Raw genomic sequence first — 20,353 nt, forward strand, 5'->3', positions numbered from 1 at the left:
GGGATAGTGACCACTGGCACCCATGGCATTCTATCTAGACCTTCTAGAAGCTGCTATTAGTTGACCGCACGCTCACTGTCACCTCTGGATCAAGTTTGCTGACTGCTGTCTGCTCATCACTGGCCTCCTTACGCCCCTCAGGACTCCCTGGGGCCTTCAGTTATCTTGGCTGAGTCCCTTCCTTTGTTTCTTTCCCCTCAGGTCCCCCGCATGAGACCTAACTTTGTCCTCTGACCCTCTTTTTACCGGGCACATCCGTCCACGGCCTTTTGAGGGCCTTCCGTTGATCAGTTCATCTCAGAACCCCTGCACATGTTTATAAAGGCCTAGCAGCCCTGCTCACCGCCTTTGGAAGCTAAAAACCAGCTCCTATCAACCACTGGGCACAGAACGCAGCAAAAGAAGAGAGCGGTTGGATTGCAGTGGGAGTGTGTCCATGACAGAGAGTTTTGTTGAAAGAAACAAAACACTCTCAAAGGCCTGAGCAAGCAGTATGCTGGGGAGTCCAGCCACTGGTGAAACTCATATTTTGCCCGGGTAAGGCAAAAAGCAGGGCAGAACATACCAAGAAACAAGCGCTGTAATATTTTACAAGGTAGTCTCTATTTTGACATGCTTTAAGGACAAACAAACAAACAAACAAAAAAGGTTAAATGCCCTAGAAAAAATAAAATCTCTCTACAGGAATTTGAGGGTCTTTTTTTCTGAAATGTTTTTCTAAGTCTTCACTACTATAAAGCAAATCTTGTGTATATTGCTCTGACAACTCAAAGAGCCTTTCATAGCTGCATTCTAAGGGTCAGCCTCAAACATTCAATGAAAAATGAGGTGGGAGTGACTGTATTCTCGATGAATAACTAAATTTTTCTAGCACTAGACATATTCTGATGATGTAAGTTAAAAGTCAGCAGTTACTTTCCCCTCTGCTAAATGGAAAGCAACTGGGGAATACAGAGGTGGGAAGATAGCCTCCTCAGGTCTAAAGCATGCCTCTCCACTCCCCACCCCAAACCCGTCAACAGCGTGTGTCTCCCATTAACCCTTCTTATAATTGTCTATAGGTCAGAATGTGGGGGATTATTTTCAGTGTTGAATATTCTTGAAACTTCCCCTATCACCCAATTCAACCAACACTTCTTGAGCACCGCCCATGAGCCAGACCCTGAGTTAGGCACCCATGGGCACCAGACAAATATCCCTTCTTCGAGGAACTCATAATCTGAAGGAGAGTCACGCCTGTATACGGCCAGCCAGGGTACCACGTGAAAAGTGACAGTGTAAGAGATCAGAGGAGAGTGTAGTGTCTTCCTGGGTTAGGGAAGAGGGAAAGCATCAAAGCAGTTATGTTTGATCAGGGCCTTTAGGGACATTTGTGTAAGAGTTCACGGCTGAGGAAAGGCAAAAAGATATTCCAGCCCTAGAAAACAACAGAAGCAAAGTCATGGAGGCATGAAAATGCACCCCAAGTTTTAACAGTCATAAGCATCCAATGTGGAGTAAACAGAGAGGGAATGAAGCCTGGAAAGGAGGCTGGAACAGGTTGTGAAGGTCCCTTCCTACCTGTTTATAGTTTATTTGGGGGCAACGGGGAATGATTAAAGGGTTTTAAAGCAGTTGAATGACTCAGTCAGACTCATGTTTTTAAAAATAATTCTGAGATTGGGAGTAAGATGGGTTAGAAAGATAGAAACTGAAGACCAATTATTCAAACATAGGACACGAATAGGGACAGTGGAAATGGAAAGAAAGGAACTAACTTGAAATTTTTAAAGAAAAAATGTATAGGGGGCTTCCCTGGTGGCGCAGTGGTTGAGAGTCCGCCTGCCGATGCAGGGGACACGGGTTCGTGCCCCGGTCCAGGAAGATCCCACATGCCGCGGAGCAGCTGGGCCCGTGAGCCATGGTCGCTGAGCCTGCGCATCCGGAGCCTGTGCTCCGCAACGGGAGAGGCCACAACAGTGAGAGGCCCGCATACCACACACACACACAAAAAATGTATAGGAGCCAGCAGCCAACAGAATGTGGAAGTGTGAAAAGAAGAATAACCACAAAAGTTGCTGAGATTCTTGACTGGGAGGGTGGTGACAACATGAACCTAGCTGTAAGAAAGGGCAGAAGAGCAGGTTTGGGGGTGAAGAAGGGGGCCAAGAGGTCCTATTGCTACATGGTGAGTTTGAGACCTCTTGTTACAACCAAATGAAGACAGCTAGTACACAGCTCTAAAGCAGCCTGGAACTGAGAGGGGAGACGGCGACTAGAGATAAGGATTTAGATGCATTGGCAACCTCAACAATTAAAAACTGGTAGCGAGGAAGGAACAAAAAAAGCAGAAAGAAGCAATAGTAAGCAAGCTGGGAGGAGAAAAAGGAAGCCAACGGAGGGCATAGTTTCAAAGCAAGAGTGGTTAACAGTCAAATATTGCAGGGAACCTGGGACTTGGGTCTAGATGGAGGCCATCACATTTGACAGTATCAGACCCCTTCGAAAGCAGTTTTAGTGCAGTGATATGGGGAGCTGCCTTATGACGGTGGGTATATTGTACAGTACTCATTAGCACCTTCATCCTCAGATGTCAAAGAACTGTTTCGGAAATAGGATTCAGAACATCAATTATTTATGAACAGCTAATCAGGGGATTCAAGCCTATTAGGTTAAATCATTGAAAATATAAAGCAACATATAAAGGTATACAAATAATTACCTCTCTAATTTCAGATCATTAAAGATGCAGGATAAAAGAACAAAAGAAACTCTTAGAATTGAGAGCCGTGGAATATTGATGTCCACCCAAATATGGTAGGCGTGGTGAATCCAAGCAAGCACTCTAGAATATGCACCAGGGTTCAAATCCAGCTTTGATCTTCTAGGTATGTAATTTTGGGTAATTAAACTTCTCTAAGCCTGATTTTTTTATCTAATTAGGATAATAGAAATAACAAATACATATAAAAGCTCTCAGCATAGTGCCATCACATAATAAATGTTGACTTATTATAATAACTCATTATTCTAGTTATGCAATTATTGTAATAATGTTTCATTTAGTCTTTACTTTTTTAATCAATAACTATTTTTGAGCCACTCCCCTCTACGTACCAAGCATGACTCTAGGTGCTGGGAATATTAATTAAAAAAAAAAAAAGAGTAAGACCCAATTCCCCATCACAAGAAGCACAGCCTAAAGGTTTAGAAGGCAAGTGGACAATTACAAAGCAAGATGATCCTTGCTGTAACAAAGGAATGAGAAAGGTGCTCAAAAATATTCAAGGGCAAGCACTCGGTGCTACCCCAGGACCTGGAGAAGGGCTGTCAGGCCAGGCTACAGAGATGAAGTAACAGTCATTACAAGGAAATCTGTGAAGAAATTTTAAGGATAATAATAAATATTAAGGTGTTATCTCACACACACACACACACACACACCCCTGAAAAAGTCAGAAAAAGAAGGTTCTTTGCCGAAGGGCAAACAGCAAGAGAAAAGGAGCTGGAAGCAACCCAAACTCTTGTCATCCAGCTCAAGGAGTTATTTTGGCTGAAATAATCATCATGTAATATTTACACTCTTCCCACTTGAGTTTGGGCTACATGTTCTACAAGCAAATTAAACATCTCCTGCCTGTCCTCTAAAAGTCTACAGTTTAAAAATAGGTTACTAACATAGGTACAAATTCAAGAACTCTGATGACAAACTACCCCCTCAAGATAGTGTTCTCAAAGGAACAATTTTCAAGTTCAGTTTGGTCCCAAAGGTGAGGATGTTAATAGATTTTGCCCTTCCCTTTGAAAACAACAAATACCAGGGAGAAATTTTAAAATTGCATGGTTTGGTTTCTCAAAAAGTCAAAAATAGAAAGATCCAGCAATATAATGGAGTATCCTTCTGAGTATATACCCAAAAGAAGTGAAAGAAGGATGTTGAAGAGATGTTTGTACATCCATGTTCATAGCATCATTATTCACAACAGCCAAGAGTGGAAGAAGCCCAGGTTCCCATCAATGGATGAACGGATAAACGAAATGTGAAAAATACATACAATGGAATATTATCCAGCCTTAACAAGGAAGGAAATTCTGACACATGCTACAACATGGATGGACCTTGAAAACATTATGCTAAGTGAAATAAACCAGTCACTAAAGACAAATATGATATGATTCTGCTTACCTGAGGTACCTAGAGTGGTCAGATACATAGAGACAGAAAGTAGAGTGGTGGGTGCCAGGTGCTGTGGAGTGCTAGTGGGAGTTAGTGCTCAGTGGGCACAGAGTTTGAGTCTTGGAAGATGAAAAATGTTCTGGACATGGCAGTGATGATGTGGCTACACAACAATGAGCACATACTTATGCCACTGAACTGAGCACTTCAAATAGTTAAAAAGGAAATTTTTATGTTACATATACTTATCACAATTTAAAACAATTTTTAAAACTCGAATGGTTGCCATGCTCATTAAATGCCTGTTCTTCATCACTTAGAGGCAAATAAAAACACCCCGTTTCTGACATTTAGATGCAATGCCATCTGAGGAAGGGAAAAGACACTGAGGCCAGGCGTATCAGAAAGTTCTTTATCCAAAGGAGCAGCGTCCAGTTACCATTCCCTGGGAATGGACATCTTTGTAAACCACTAAGAAGGTGGCCTTTTTGGCAGCCATCATCTGACAAGTTTTAATTAAAATAATCCCCATGTAACAGCATCACCCCGCTAGGGAATGACTGTCAAAGTGCACGTTGCAAAAATTACTAGTTGAACTTCTATGTGCAAAAGCCGAGCTTTATGTAAGACCCGTGACTGCAATTCATAAATCAGTTCTTGCTCTTAAGAGCTGTCTAGTTGAACAAATAATAGACACAAGAAGAGTTAAATAACAATAAAAGAAGTCTATGATTATGTTCAATTAAGTAGTATATGTAACTAGCCCTTTAACAAACTTGGAGAAGGGAGAGGTGACTGAGGGCTGGAGTGTTCCAGGAAGACTGATGCAAAAGTCTCTGGAAGAAATGTTCAGGACTCAGTAAGTAGAAGCAGATGAACCTGGTTCAAGTAGTGGGTTTGTGATGGGAAGTGGTAAGAGAGAAGGGTAGAAAGAGATAGGAGCCAGATTACAATAGCTTTTAAAAAGTCACTTTCTGAGTTTGGATTTCTGTCTCTACCCACAGAGGAACCACTGTAGGTTTCTGAGAAGAGACACTGTATGATGAACACGATGTTCCCATGTGGGGTGGCTTTGGAGAGGGAGACCCTTAATTGGTAGAAAGTTGGATTCCAGCCCATTGAAGTATATACCTGAGGGCCACTGAGTCACAAAAAATGAAACCAAACACATACTTTTGTTAGGTTAAAGTTAGGACTTTAAAATGTGTCAGGCCATATGCTTATAGATGCACTGAATTTTTCTTGAAGGATACACGGGAAACTGCTGACACTGGTAACTTTTTAGGAGTAGGACTGGAGGTAGGGGAAGGAAGACTTTGACTTTTCGTTGTGTACCTTGTACAATGTGGATACACTTCTCAACCATGTGTATGAATTCATTTTATAATTTTAAAAGTTCTTTTAAAAATGACAACCAGATAGTGTTAAAAAGTGGGCTCTAATCAGCAAATTCAAGACATTTCTAATTACAAAAAGTGACATGTATCTCAATCTTGTTTGTGCCATATCTTAATCTCTATCACATATAGTGAGATGTTGTGAGAATGACCTAAAAGTAATGGTACAAAGCACAGAGAACTAACTGCACATCTGAGGCTCTACCTCAAAACAAACAGATGAGCCACTCATAATAAAACACCTTTTTTTGTGTATCTGCCTGAGTCTATTCCAAATGAACTCCCCAATGAAAACAAAAATCAAAAATACTAGCCCACAGTATATTTGATAAGACATATCCCCATCTCAGTAAGTGGCTTTTTCATCCTTCTAGTAGCTCAGAGCAAAACCAGTTGAATCATCCTTGACTTATTCTTTTTCTCCCATCTTTTATCCAAGTTCCATCAACTCTACCTTAAAGATTTATCCAGAAGCCAGCTGCATGTCACCAAACCTACCACCCTCACCCTGGTCCACTATCTCTACCTGGACCACTTACAGTAGCTTTCATTCCACTCCTTGCTTCCACTCTTGTCCCATACAATCAATCTTCCACAGGACAGCCAGAAAGATCCTCCTAAAACACCAATCTGAAGAAGTCACTCCCCTGCCCACAACATCCTGTGACTTCCTGTCGTATGGCTAAGACCCAAAATTGTCGCCTGGCCTCAAAGCTTGCATGATCCAGACCCAGTTTCCTCCCCAACATCACATCCTGTGCTCCCCACTGGCTCCCAACACGCCAGTCACACTGGCTTCCTGCCCACTCCTTGGACACAGCAGCGACCCCATCTTTGGGCCTTCATCTCAACCAATTCAGGTTGAGAGATTCACTCAACCTGAATCTCTTCCCCCAAACGTCCCTGTTCCCCCACCTCGCTTCATTTGTGTCTCTAGTCAAATGAAAACTCATCAGAGAGGCCTTTCCCAACCATCCTACATCAACTTCTAGAACCACCTCCCTCTCTTTCCCTTTGCACTATTTTTTCTTTATATCACCTGAAAGTATGATAGATACTCATCTGTCATTTGTCGTTGTTTAGTACCCGCCTCACCCAACTAGAATGTGCTCCATGATGTCAGACTTTTTTTTTTTTTTTTACCATCTTCACTGTTATATCCCCTAGGCCTAGAATATGCCTGGCAAATAAATGAGAGCTCAATAAATATTTGTAGAAGGCTGAAGTAAGCACAAATCAAGGTACCCAAGATCACTGGACAAAAAGAGGTTTTTGAAGCCCAAAATGAGGCATATGCATAACAATGCCCAGTAAATTTGGGGTAAGAGAATGAAAAAGCCAAAACATCAGTTGACAGCCATAAAGTCCATTGCTTATCTACAGCATGCTGGGAATCCACATGTATGCTTGACATTAAGTCATACTTTGCAACATCATCTGTGTACAGGCTGGAGGGCCATCCTTAAGATTTTGTGGCTAAAGAGTAAATACAGTAACAACTTTCCTCCTCCCTTTCTCCAGGACCAATGAACTTAGACTGAAAATTCTGCTGAAGAAAGAAAGCAATCACTGTCTCACCCAGAAGGCCCAGAATATTCAATTATTCCATGGAGAACGTCTAGACAAAGCCCCAGCCTTGGAACTAGGAAACTGGGTCAAAGTCAAGTTCTACCACAAATTCAGGGACATTGAGCAAATCATTGTATGTTTCTGATCCTGTTTCTTTGACTGTAAAGCAGGAATGATGACATGTTCCCTGTTTCTTCACATGGTCATTGTAGAATAAAATGAGATGATGCACTTACAAAGGCCTCCTGAAAACTAAGCGGACCATACATCATGTATGGTCATCAACTTGTACTGGCTGATCTCTAGTTCACATTTCCTTCTCTTTTGCTGGTGAGCTTTGTCTAAACAAGGATCTGATCAGGTCCCTCCCCTGCTCAAAACATTCACTGATTTCAACTTGAACCTTCAATGGTTCAAACTTCTTCACAAACTGAACCCAAACCATTTTTAGGGTCATACCTCCAGCCCATTCCTGTGCTGTGGCCTGTACTCCAACCACAGAGAACTACTCCTCATTCCCTAATCTAATCATGATCTATTGCACGTCTATGCCAGGCTATGTGCCTAGGGCTCCACCCTCACCCATCCTCCCTTCTTCCATCAGGAAAATCCTAGACACTCTCCAGCCTGAATTAGATGCTTCCCTCTGTGGGCTTTTTCTCAGGCGCCCTGTTGAATCACCGCTTGTTTGCAAGTCCTTTCTCCCACCGGACCAGTGGGTCTCCATCGGATGTTGTGTGTCCTCAACATGTAACAGAGTAATGCATACAGTAGGTGGCCAGTGTCTGTTCTTTCTGAATATGGCTCTCTCAGGCCTCTACAGCTCTAGCTCCCTATGACTTACGGCTTGGAGTAAGTGTTATGAAAGGCCTTTTCTTACTCTTCTACCCCTGAGGAAATATTCTGGAAGGTGAAGCTGATTGAAGACTCCTAGGGGGCTTGTAGAAACAGACATGAACTGAGCAGAGGGACAGAATGAAGCGAGTGGCCTCTTTCCAGTCCTCATAAGTTATGTGTTTAAGGTGTGCTTCATTTTATTTGAGGTGCTTTGAATTCTCTAGTGAGACACACCCATATTTAAGTCTGGTATAAATGGAAATGATTTTCAACTTATTCATTTTCAGGATTATCCAAGTTTCTCCCTTTCATGCTGGAGGAAACTCTTTCTTTCTTTCTTTCTTTCTTTCTTTATGGCTGAGTTGGGTCTTTGTTGCTGCACACGGGCTTTCTCTAGTTGCTGCGAGCGGGGGCTACTCTTCGCTGTGGTGTGTGGGCTTCTCATTGCGGCGGCTTCCCTTGTTGCAGAGCATGGGCTCTAGGTGCGCGGGCTTCAGTAGTTGTGGCTTGCGGGCTCTAGAGTGAAGGCTCAGTAGCTGTGGCACACTGTCTTAGTTGCTCTGTGGCATGTGGCATCTTCCCGGACCAGGGCTCAAACCCGTGTCCCCTGCATTGGTTAAGGTGGATTCTTAACCACTGTGCCACCAGAGAAGCCCCTGGAGGAAACTCTTGAATTGACTATAATTCAAAGCAATCATTGTTCTTTAGCTGTCAAGGTGCCCTGTTATTCTTTTCATAAATAAATATCCTGGATGATCTGAGCCCAGTTCAATGCAAACTCTATTTTTTTCCCTAGCCCTGTACCTTTTCAGTTGCTAAATTTACAGCATTAAAATGAAAGGAAGAAAGGAAGCCCCACTTTTGCCCCCACTGCTAACATGATATATGTCTGGATTTTAATTGCCCTTGTAATTATACTCTTGGCCAGGTCTGCACAGGTATAATGTAGAAATTAAACATTATGGCACAGCCTGAAAAGGCCTTGCTGAGGTATGAAGACATGACGGCTTTGTAATATCTCCAGCCACCAGGAGAAGGAAAGAGAAAGATGAAAAGGAGGCCTGGGAATGTCATAAGCTAGCTAGCAATCCACTGAAGAAGCATTTTCTGTCTATGACCACCTCGAAGACTGTGTGAGCTGGAAGGCTGCGAATCCCCTGGTGGTTTGATAGTCAGCTAAGGCTAGATGAAAATGGAAGAACGTGGATTGCTTGACTGTGAGTTAAGAAATAAGCACAGCAACAAAGGGAAACATGCTATGAGATTTTCTAAATATTTACCAAGGGGAGTTGACAATTCAGTGAGTGGAGCCAGATCTGACAGTGAGCTCTCCTGACTGCCTCCGACACCTTCCCTCGATCACCATCTCCATCTCTAAAAGCAGGTGATCCTCACCTCTGGGGCTGTCAGAGGAAAAACCGCCTCTCTGTGATAAACCCGGCAAATGCTCCGTGATGATCCTAGCACACAGACCACTGCATTTACTCTTCCTCCCCAGATTTCTTATCTAACGTAGAGGAGTAACCAAACAGCGGTCTGTAAAACACTGAGTCAATATAAACTACGTTTAAGGTAAAATACTTCTTTCCACAGTAATTTTCAACTAGTGATAACCACATGATTTCAGAACCCAGTATCCGTGAACACTCGCTGCCAGTCCTCATTCCAAAGTCAAATTTCTCATCAGCCCACACAGCAGTTATTTTCATTCTTGATCTTCCCAAGTCAATTGATAATTGTTAATCTGCAGGTCAAGGTTATTAATTTTTTTTAATTTTTATTTAAAAAAATTATGAAGAGGGCTTCCCTGGTGGCGCAGTGGTTGAGAGTCCGCCTGCCGATGCAGGGGACGTGGGTTCGTGCCCTGGTCCGGGAAGATCCCACATGCTGCAGAGCGGCTGGGCCCATGAGCCATGGCCGCTGAGCCTGCGCGTCCGGAGCCTGTGCTCCGCAACGGGAGAGGCCACAATAGTGAGAGGCCCGCGTACCGCAAAAAAAAAAATTATGAAGAAATGTATTTTATATCACTTTAAACGTCCCACTGGTTATGTTTCCTACCATTTCAGGTCTTGAATGGAGAGTATAATTTTGCTTTTGAATTTGGAATAATATACTTCAAGAGCAATTTAGTGACTGGGCTTAGATTAAAACAGGTATTTGACAGTCCCAATAATTCCTTAAAGTCTCTTCCTTCTCCACTGCTCCAGAAATGTTACATAATTATTTGTCTTAAAATCTGTATTGTCTCAAGATACCTGTTGTGTAAAAATGCAAACATCTGTACACCTAACAGGCAATGGGGAGGTTATGGAACAGTTTAGAGTTGAATGCTCCTTATGTCTTCTCTCCTAGCTCCAATACCTTTTAAAGATTTCACTAGGATGAAAGTATTGGATATTAAAATATATCCTCTCACAATCTCCCTCAAATGAAAGAAAATGTCAGTGGTTTAATATTAGGCAGAACTTCAGGAAATAAACCCAATACTGGCCTTGAGAGAGACAGGAAAGAAATGGTCTAGAATGGTAAGAAGCACGGAAGGCACGTACCACCACTGCACATAAATGACCAGGTAAATTACAGTTAGGTCTCACCTTTAAGCAAGTAGCTACGCAAATAGAAGTCTAGACTCAATGACTTCCAAGGTCCCTTCCTAGTCCAATAACGTTTGCCTCATGAATTTTTTATAGTCATCCTCCGTCCTATCACGCTGTCCCCATGCATCATCAAGCCCTCCTGGCCAATTCCACGACTGAAAGGAAAATCTGTTTTCAAAAAATCCATGCTTTGACTACTGCCAAAATTACAGTTCTGTCCTTGAAACAATGACCTGCACATAATGGGCATGGCTAAATACCTCTGAGCAAGGAAGTGTCCAATACCTTTAGCAATATTTTTAAAGCTTCTTTGATATAGGCAGAATTATTACCTGAGGCCTTGAGAGTGAAAGACTGTGAAGCTAAGAGACAATCCCATAACCAAACTTTCCAATTTATATTTCTATATCCCCTGCCGACTGAACCTTAAAAGAGGGTGGAACTGAACAGGTGAGTTTGAATCCCAGCCTCACCTCTCATCAACTGAGTGATGTGAGGGGAATTACTTAATCTCCTTGAACCTGTTTCCTCACTTGTAAAATGTTGATTACATGAGCTACCTTGAAGAGTTATTGTGACAACTGAATAGGACGATATAAAGAAAACACTGAGCATTCATTTACTCGTTCCCTCGTTCATTCAACAAAGATGAACTGAGTGTGCACCACCAGCCAGGCACCGGGCTGGGCACTGGTATGTAAAAGACAGAAAAAAAAAAAAAAAGAAAGCAAGCTACTGTTATTTTTATTTACCAAAAACAAGCCTGTTTCCAGAACTGTGGCAGAACCATCAGATTCTGACTCTAGTTCAAAACTTTCATTCACAGCTAGTTTGCCTAAAATAGTCATTTTTAGTTTGTCATATAGGAGAGTCTGCTTCCTGCCACACCTTTACCTACCCTGAAGCTAACCATCTAGCAGGTATTTTGCTAAAAGACACCTTCAGAACACTTGGGAGAAGCAATGACCAGAGCAAAAAGTGGTATCCCAGCTCTCAGCTGGGCAAGCCACTCAGGAAAACTTGATACGCCTGTGCTACAAGGCCCATCCCTGGATGCCTGGGAGGTTTGGGGTGCTTTCAATTCCATGAACAGACTGAGTCTTCTGAGAATTTGGGATTAACAGAACTGGCTCATCCCCAATCATTGTGACCGGACCACCGATAAAGAGAAGGGCAACAGCTAAGGGGGTCTAAAGGCCATGTTTTTGTAATGTAGGGCTTATGTCTTTCAGCTGCACTTTATGCTAGGATTTGATAAAGTTCTGTATAAATGACCCACTTCTGAAGAGTCAGTTAGCTTCAAGGCTGGTGGGCTCTTCTTCAGTGTGAGCCTAATATTCCTTTTTCTAACTAGCCCACAGCCTCTGGGCAAGTACAAGCCTAGCTGTGTTGGGTATTGAGCCTTCAGTACACTTAAACATTTTGCACTTACAAAAAAGAGTTTCCCAAGACATTCTGGAACCCACGGCTCCTAGCAAAACAGTTAAAGTCTGATACTGGAATAGGAAATGACCTGCCCTAGGTCATAGGATCAGAGGGTGGTCAAAGAGGGAATTCTAGGATAAAATTTGTACCATCTTTGAAATTAAGAATCGGTTAGTGGATAGTACAGAGGTGCCTAAAATTTTTGATTTGCACACTCCTCTCATTCAAGAGCCGCCTGAGTCACTTCCCTTAGGAATTCAAGTATAGATCGTGACTAACTCAAGGCTGTGGACTTTGCAAGGCTGCCTGCTACCTGGAAGTGACAGCCTAGCCTCTCCTCACAGGAGTTCTGGGTGCAAAAACACTGTCACTATATATCCGCCCCCTACCCACCCCCCTCCACCATCTGATGCATACAAAACTGTGGTTTCTTTTCATTTTCCTTCAGTGATTTAAGCGTGGTACTATTAACTCCCGGTGCCTCTAATTCCTCACTGAAAATAGTGGTTTGGATATTAATAGGCTGTAAATCAAGACCCTACCTGGGGCTCGTTGTCACGGAAACGGTACTCAAGCCTGCCGCTACTTCCCCACCTTTGGAAGTCTGGGTGAGTTGGTGGGAGTTGGGGATTGTTTTAAAGCTCCTGTTATTTCTCCCACTTTCTGCTATTTCTCAGGGCCAAGTTGTTGGAGAAAGAGTAACCCGTGAGGTAAGGGAGAGTACAGCTTGGAGAAGCGGAACTCTTTGGGAAAGGAAGGGTGGGGGTCCTTGGAGGATGGCTTGGGGCACGCTGATCCCTCTTTCTTGGGCCTGCACCCGGCCACTCTCCGCGTGGTTCCCAACGCTCGGGGACCCGGCCCCTCCGCCTCCCTGCCTGGGCGCTGGGCTGCCGGGGAGCGCGCAGACAAGTTCCCCAGAAGAGAATCTGAGCGGCCCCAGGGCTGAGGAACCCGGCAGAGAGGGCAGCGCGGAGGTCCGACAGGCTTGAGGCAGAACCCCCTTCGTCCCCACGCCGGGGTCCCGGAGGAGGCAGCCCGGGACCAGAACACGCACCCCCCTCACCGCCCTCCCAGCGCCCCCGGGCGACGCTCCAGGATCCGGCTCTCCAAAGCAAGCGCCCAGCTTGCCAAGCGCCGCCGAAGCCCACGAGGATTCCCGCGCCCCGGGGCGATAGCTGCCGCAGCCGCCAGGGCCTCCCACGGGCTCTACGCCCGGCACCCAGGGCTGGGTCCCCACCCGGTCCCCTGGGCCCCGTGCGTCACGCGCCCCCTGGGCCCAGCGCCTCCGCTGCGCTCGCGCCGCGCGCCCCAGCCTCGCGCATCCGCACCCGCACCCAGCTCCCTCTGGCCGCCGGGCCCTCCCGGGACTCACCTGCGCTGGGGTTGTAGCGGCGGCCACCCCGAGCCCGGGGGTGGCAGCGGCGGCGGCGCAGGGGGAGGAGGGCAGCGCAGGGCTCCTGGCACAGCGGCCGCCGGGCGCCTGGTGCTGCCGAGCCGCGGACCCGCCCAGAGATATAAATAACATTATCTGAGGAGGGACATTCCTGCCGGGGGACATCGCTGCTGCCGGGACCAGATAGTCCCGCGGCGGGGGCGGGGAGGCGGGGCCGCAGCCTCCCGCAGAGCCAGGCCCAGCCCCCGCCTTCCCCACCCACTCCCGCACCTGCCAATCAGCCTCCAAGCCCGGGGCCACCTGCCCGGCCTCCGCCCGGCTCCTCGGGCCGGCCTCCGCCCCCCCTCCGGACTGCATGAGCCCGAGCCGCCAGAGGCCAGAACCGGCCGCAGCGCCCCCATAGCTGCTCACCGCCCCTCACCGCGCGCTACCCCGAGCCCCCTGCAGCGGGGAAAGGATTTGGCTCTGCAGCTCCGGCCTAATTCGTGCGCCCAGAGCAGCGAGTCTCGCCACGAAAATGAGCCCTCCAGTCTTTCCCGCCCTGCGTCCCCACTGTATACAGTCAGGTTTTTTAAATATATTAAAAGACACGCTTAGGCCGTAGGGTAGGCAAAGCTGGCGCCCCGGCAGTGTGTCCCCGCTGCGGCGGATTTGGGAGGGACAGATTGTTCCCGGGGGCTGGTGTGTTAGAAAGCGTCCTCCGGGGCGGGCTTCTCCTGGATGGTAGTAAGAACAGATGCTGGGAGGGCTCGGGTGGGCACTGGGCCCGAGACCCGCGCCCCCAGACTGAGGGCTCGGTGTCTCCGTTTCTGTTTGCAAACCTGGTGTGGTCCAGGCGGACCGGGCAATGCTGGCGGGGCGCAGCCGGCAGTCCCATGGCTCGCACGTTACAGGGACTTTAATCAACAGGCAAGCTGCCACCCCAGCCCACCGACACCTCCTGGCCAGACCCGTTTTCCAGGCGAGCGGAGGCTTCCTCACGCTGGGTGGGATGCTGTAGGCCAGAGAAAACGCTAGAACCGATGGTGCCAGAGAGAAAAGACAAAGCATCTCCGAGTCACCTCGGGAGAGAGACACAGAAGTGGAAGCTTGCAAGGCTGTCCACTTTCTTGACTTTCTTACTCTACAAGGTCATTGTTCAGTAAGGGTTGGTGGTACACCTTGCTGCAACTTTCATCTCTTTTCTCCATCAGCCGCGCTGAGACAATTTCTCACCAGACATCAGCCCAGGTAATCTCAGGTGTTTTGGAGATGACAGTGGAGGTTTAAAGCGCAAAGATGAGAAAAGAGTTTTAACTTTGGTGATGCCTGGTGTTCTTAACAACGAAACAGTCTTACACCTGAGTTATTTGCTTGGGCGTATAATTACCCTGTTTTCCAGGATTCACCAGGAAAAGGGTGTTTAAGTGCCAGATGTGCATGCTTAGTTTATATATTGAACATATGCAAAGATACTTCACGTCCTGCGGCAGTCACACTTCTTTTGAGAGTGGGCATTTAGACATTGAGATGTGCTAAGTGGCACAAACTCCACAGACGTTACAAAGCCACAGAACTCTCCACACTACCACCTTGTTGTCTGGGCCCTTATTAAGCTCAATTTCCCAAGACACACTAGTAATAGAGGGAAGATAATAGAAGAATATTTGTTGTCACCCATTAGATTAGCAGTGATCCACCCTTCCCCCTTTCTGAGAGCATTTAAGAATCCATTTGTTTTTTTACTGAGTTAGAAAAAACAAGGCCTTTTTCATTTAAAAATTAAGAACCAAATTCTGGCAGGAAAACTCAAGAAAAACAGGCCAACTTCAAAGGCTGAGACTATCATATCTCAAGTAGAAATCTTTGTTCTATTTTTGAAATTAAAAAATGGAGAGAAATTATGTATTTGTGTTTTTAAAAAGCCTTGTGTGGATAAACTTATTAAATAAATTCATGATTCCCTAGAATTGCAGCTCTGCAGCTACATAATTATATACTACATGAAACAGACAATTCCTTAGCTTTAGGTTTGCGGCTCTGAACTGAAAAGTTGTACACATATTTCTTTGTAGCCTTAAAATTTATAATTTTCAACCACGAGAAAAAATTAATATGGTAAAAGCACCAAATCTGTGGGCAGATTACCCCAGGATTTTACAAACCTGTTCAGCTGCTTTCACTGTTTCCACTTTAGCTGAAACCTAAATAATTCAATACAACCTCATTTGCTACAGAGCCTGTTATCCTGACAGCGTCCCCACATGCTTTACAGCTAATAGAGTTACAGTGAAATGATAAATTAGGACTGAAGGAGAGAGGAAGTTTAGAAGTACAGAGGAAAAGGGTATTGTCAAATAAGGAGGGAGGAAAATGGCAGGTCCCAGGGAGTGGGAATGAGAAACTGGGGAGAGTGAAATAGGTAAGAAGGAAAAGCTCATATAAGGGTTCATATTTGAAGTCATTGCTGTGGGCAGCAGGGATTAATTCTGCAGGGACTTCCTGAGAAGAGTTCATAAAGCCTCCCTGAACTACCTATCAGAAAGGTGGGAGATTGGTCCTCATCTTGGTTGGTCAAGGGACTGCCCCCCAACCTCCTATTCCATGTTGACAGCCCACACTTCCAAGCTACCAAGCAAGCTCCTAACTGGCAATCTGCAGTTCTAGGGCCAGAGAGAAGGTGTTAATTTGAAACTAGATGCTGTCAGCCAGGAACTGGGGCTTCTACTTAACCAGGAAGTGAGAGGAAGCCCTCACAGAACTGTCAACCTAGCTCCAGCTAAAATCAATAGGTGAGAAGTGGATATAAGTCAGGACATTAGAGGAATCTGACACAAGAAGGAACTTTCATTTTCTATTTCTATATTCTCTGAATTTTTCACATTGAGCTTGTATTATTTGATAATTAATTAGAGATAATAAAGAAAATAAGTAGAGATTGGGTCAAGATGGTGGGTTGAGCCCATGCATTTACCTTCTCTTCCATCCTAAATCTCATAAAAAGATATGTCTTAAAGAGAATAGAAATCTAACAGTACAGGGAAATAAGAAAAAAATGTGATCAATTTTCCAGGAATTTTTAGGAAATCCTGAAATATAGAAGAGAGAGGCAGGACCTGATCTAGAGAAAAACAAAGTTAGAGGAAATCAAAACAGGTTCAGGAGAAGGAACAGTTTAGGGAAATTCCAAGCAAGAGTCAAAGGATACAAGAGGAGGTGGGGTCGGGGGGCGGGGGGGGGGAACCTAGGATAGAATAATTCATTGAGGAGTCCCCTCCCCCGCTGGCCTTAAGTACCAAATATTTGCCTGTGGGATAAAGTTAGTGGGGATCCTAGGACCAGAGGGGCAGAGCCCAAGTATATACTGACCGCTAGAAGTAATAGGGAACTTTCACTCTCTCTGGATAGCATGTTGTGCCCTTCCTTCACAGTTCTTGAAGACAGGCTATGATTAACAGAACAGACGGGCAAGCCGATCCTCAAGTAAAAGATGATTGGACAATCAAAATCACCAAAGATTTTGTCAGCGGAGGGGAACTAATAACATGAAAGAAAAGCACCAAACACAACTAACAAAGAAGTAATATCAGAGGAAACTAAGTTAATAAAGAAAACAGAAGATAAAATTTAAATGAATTTAAATGAATAAATTTAAATGAATTTAAATTTTATTCAGCAAGATTTGAAAGGATATTGTATCCATGAAAAATAATCAGTGAGAAAACAGAGATTTAAAAAGTAGTTTCTGAAGTTTAAAATTCATTAGCTGATCAGCAGAACTGATCAAGTTAGGAGCAGATTAGTGGAAACAGAAATTTTCCCCAAACACAGGGCAAAAAACAAGAAGATGGAAAGTTTGTGAGAATGGTTGAAAGTCATGGAGGTGAGATCCTCAAGTTCCAATATCTGTTCCAATAGAAGTTACAAAAGGAGAGAAAAGAGAGAGCAGATGAGATAATAATGAGAAAGTAGAATAAAATTTCTCAGAGTTGAAGAAAAATATGAATTTTCAGATTCAATAAAAGCAGTTTAAAGCAGGATAAAGATTTTTAAATACAGTTTACAATTTTATGTACAGTTTAAAGTTTATGATTTGATTCTAAGACCCAGGAACTTGAAAAAATTAAATCATAAACCAAAAATATAGACTAGACTAGCTTCCTGTGCCTTGAATTAAATTAATCCTAAAAACTATTTTTACTGAATCACAGAACCAGTTATTTGTTTGAAATTTTAAGACTACTGTGACTTAGAAATGAATATGTATCAGAAAGCTACTTAAAAACAGAAATACCAAACCAAATAAACCCAGCCCTACCCAATGTTCCCCTCATTCAAATCTCTGCTAACAATAGAAAAATCGAGAACTCATGGTTATGAACAGAAAACTTTGAAATAGTGCCTAGAGCTCAAAAAACATTAGTTCCCTTCATCTTTACCTTGTCACCAAGAGATGCATTTCATAAAACTAACTTGAAATTTCTGTTCCATTTCTGGGAACATCTAGGGGAACCACAGTCTCCACAACTTCCAAAGACAAAGCAGCAGGAGGACCCATTTGAAAAGCCCACCATTTACAATATAGAGGCATTGAGGACAAAGGAATGAACTTCAGCTTCAGATGCCTCAAACAGAATGGTCCTTGCAAGGAATCTGAAAACTGGCAGTGAGTGTGTAACTACCAAACTGACCTCCCCCTAAAGGAGCAAGTGACACCAATTTCAAATTTCCGTCCACCGATAATGGAAAGGAGCAGAAGAACAAGACTTACATCCTGTCATCCACCAGCGCATGGAAGCACTAACCAGGCTTTGGAATAAATGGGCATCTTTCCTTCTATAGCTGTGCCTGAGCTTTCCTTCCTTTCCAGGATTAGATTTTCCATTACCTAAGAGATGTGAGCTCGTGCAGATGGAATAGCAGGCTTATACTGGGGTGTGATGATAAACTGGTGTCTGAAGGTGCTTATGTTCTGCTGCAGTTGCCTTGTTCAGGCTGTATTAGTTTGCATGGGCTTCCATGACAAATACCACAGACTGAGTGGCTTAAACAACAAAATTAGTTTTCTCACAATTCTGGAGGCTAGAAGCCCGAGATCAAGTTACCGGCAGGGTTGTTTCTTCTGAGGCCCCTCTCTTTGGCTTGTAGGTGGCCATGTTTTCCCTCTGTCTTCACATGGTCTTTCCTTTGTGTGTCTGTGTCCTAATCTCCTCTTGTGAGGACACTAGTCATATTGGATTAGGGCCAGCCACATGACTTCATTTTACATTAATTACCTCTTTAAAGGCTCTATCTCCAGATCTGGTCACTTTCCGAGGTACTTGGTGCTTTTTTTTTTTTTTTTTTTTGCTGTACGCGGGCCTCTCACTGTTGTGGCCTCTCCCGTTGTGGAGCACAGGCTCCGGACGCGCAGGCTCAGCGGCCATGGCTCAGGGGCCCAGCCACTCTGCGGCATGTGGAATCTTCCCGGACCGGGGCACGAACCCGTGTCCCCTGCATCGGCAGGCGGACTCTCAACCACTGCTCCACCAGGGAAGCCCGGGGCTAACATTTTAACATGAATTTGGAGGGCAGGCCACAATTCAGTCCATAACCCAGGCCTCATCTTTTCTCACATGAATTGCTTCTTATAAATCTCCTAACTGCTGTCCCATTCTCCAGTTTCACTCTCCTTCAATTCTTCCCCCACATAGTAGCCAAAGTACACTTTCTAAAAAAGAAATCTGATCATGTCACTCCACTACTTTAAATCATCCAATGGCTCCCTGTTGCTTTTGGGATACAGTTTTAAGTTTCCCAGCGCTTAGCACAGCCCCTGACACACAATATGTATTTAATAAAGGCCTGACGAGTAAGTGAGTGAATAAGTGAATTAATGAACAAATAAATCATGCAAACTAAAAGAGAGTTGCAGTTCTGGAGGCCAACCAAAGAAGTAGGTAATTGAAAGTCATTTCTAGTTGGCTTAAAAATATATATTTGTGATTTTTTTTCAGGAGAATCACTTTCCCATTTATGTTTGAGTAAATTTATTTAAGTAAATTCACATTCCCGGAGACATAATTGGCAATATTTGTGTCTGAATTTCACCAGCTCCTCAGCCACCTTGGCACATTCATACCTAACTTACTGTCTGTGGATGAGAAATGAAGTCAATTAAGTAGGTTTTATGTTCACACCCACTATCAAGTTCACTTGCAGTCTTCCAATGTTTCATTCATAATGAGGTACAGCAAATACAATAGTGATGGTTCAGCTCTGTGGACTTTGTCTCTGTTTGCTCCACCCTCTCAGTGCCGTTTTCAGACTTCATCCTGGGGCAGTGGCCCCACTCCAAATCCCACGCTCCAGTATGCCAAAGCCTTGAGCACGTAGGATTAAGAACGTAGGAAGGTGGATCAAAAAGCATTATAAGCAGTGAGTTGGTGTTGACATTAACACTCTGTCTTGAGTACTCCACAAAGTGGATAGTTTGTATGTGAATAATCAAAAGTGCCTAAACCTGAAATCTTTGTTCTCTTCTTTTATAAATATTTATCAAGCCAGGAACTCAAATCAAGGAGAGAAAATATAATTTAAAACTCGAGTTTGTTAACAAGGAACGACAGCTAGAGTGCTAACAATTCAACCAATTAAACAATTTTGTGTTTATGTGATAATTATTGCCAGCATAAATGATCTTGTTAATTGCTTTAATTTGTTAGTGAGCAGTTTCCAAACTTACAATTTTTTTTTCATAGTATTAACCAAAACCTTTGGGAAATTTTCAATAAAGTTTGGAAAGATACTGCAATGAAAGATTCCATTACCTCTGCAAATTCATCTCATTTTCTATTCTGTGGGATATTTCTGCAGCTGCTCAACTTCCGTTGAATATTTCTTGAATGCTTTAAAGACCACAAGAGACTCAAACATGATTTATTTTGTAGAGTAACTGGTTCTTATCAAAAACACCATTCTTCTTCATTTTCCTTCGTGTATGGCAAATTTTATTTTTAAA

At 44.0% G+C, this 20,353-nt stretch overlaps 1 protein-coding gene across 1 annotated transcript in view; it reads right to left on the reverse strand.

Moving 5' to 3' along the window:
• Positions 1–13,512, reverse strand: part of SPTB (spectrin beta, erythrocytic) — a 128,828-nt gene extending 115,316 nt beyond the window's left edge. Inside the window, exon 1 of the mRNA XM_081228114.1 lies at positions 13,354–13,512. The gene's annotated coding sequence lies outside the window, so the exon portion shown is untranslated. The remainder of the gene's footprint in view (positions 1–13,353) is intronic.
• Between the last annotated feature and the right edge of the window lie 6,841 nt (positions 13,513–20,353).

This window comes from Mesoplodon bidens, assembly GCF_964165515.1.
Source record: "Mesoplodon bidens genome assembly, chromosome: 3".
NCBI classification, from domain to species: domain Eukaryota; kingdom Metazoa; phylum Chordata; class Mammalia; order Artiodactyla; family Ziphiidae; genus Mesoplodon; species Mesoplodon bidens.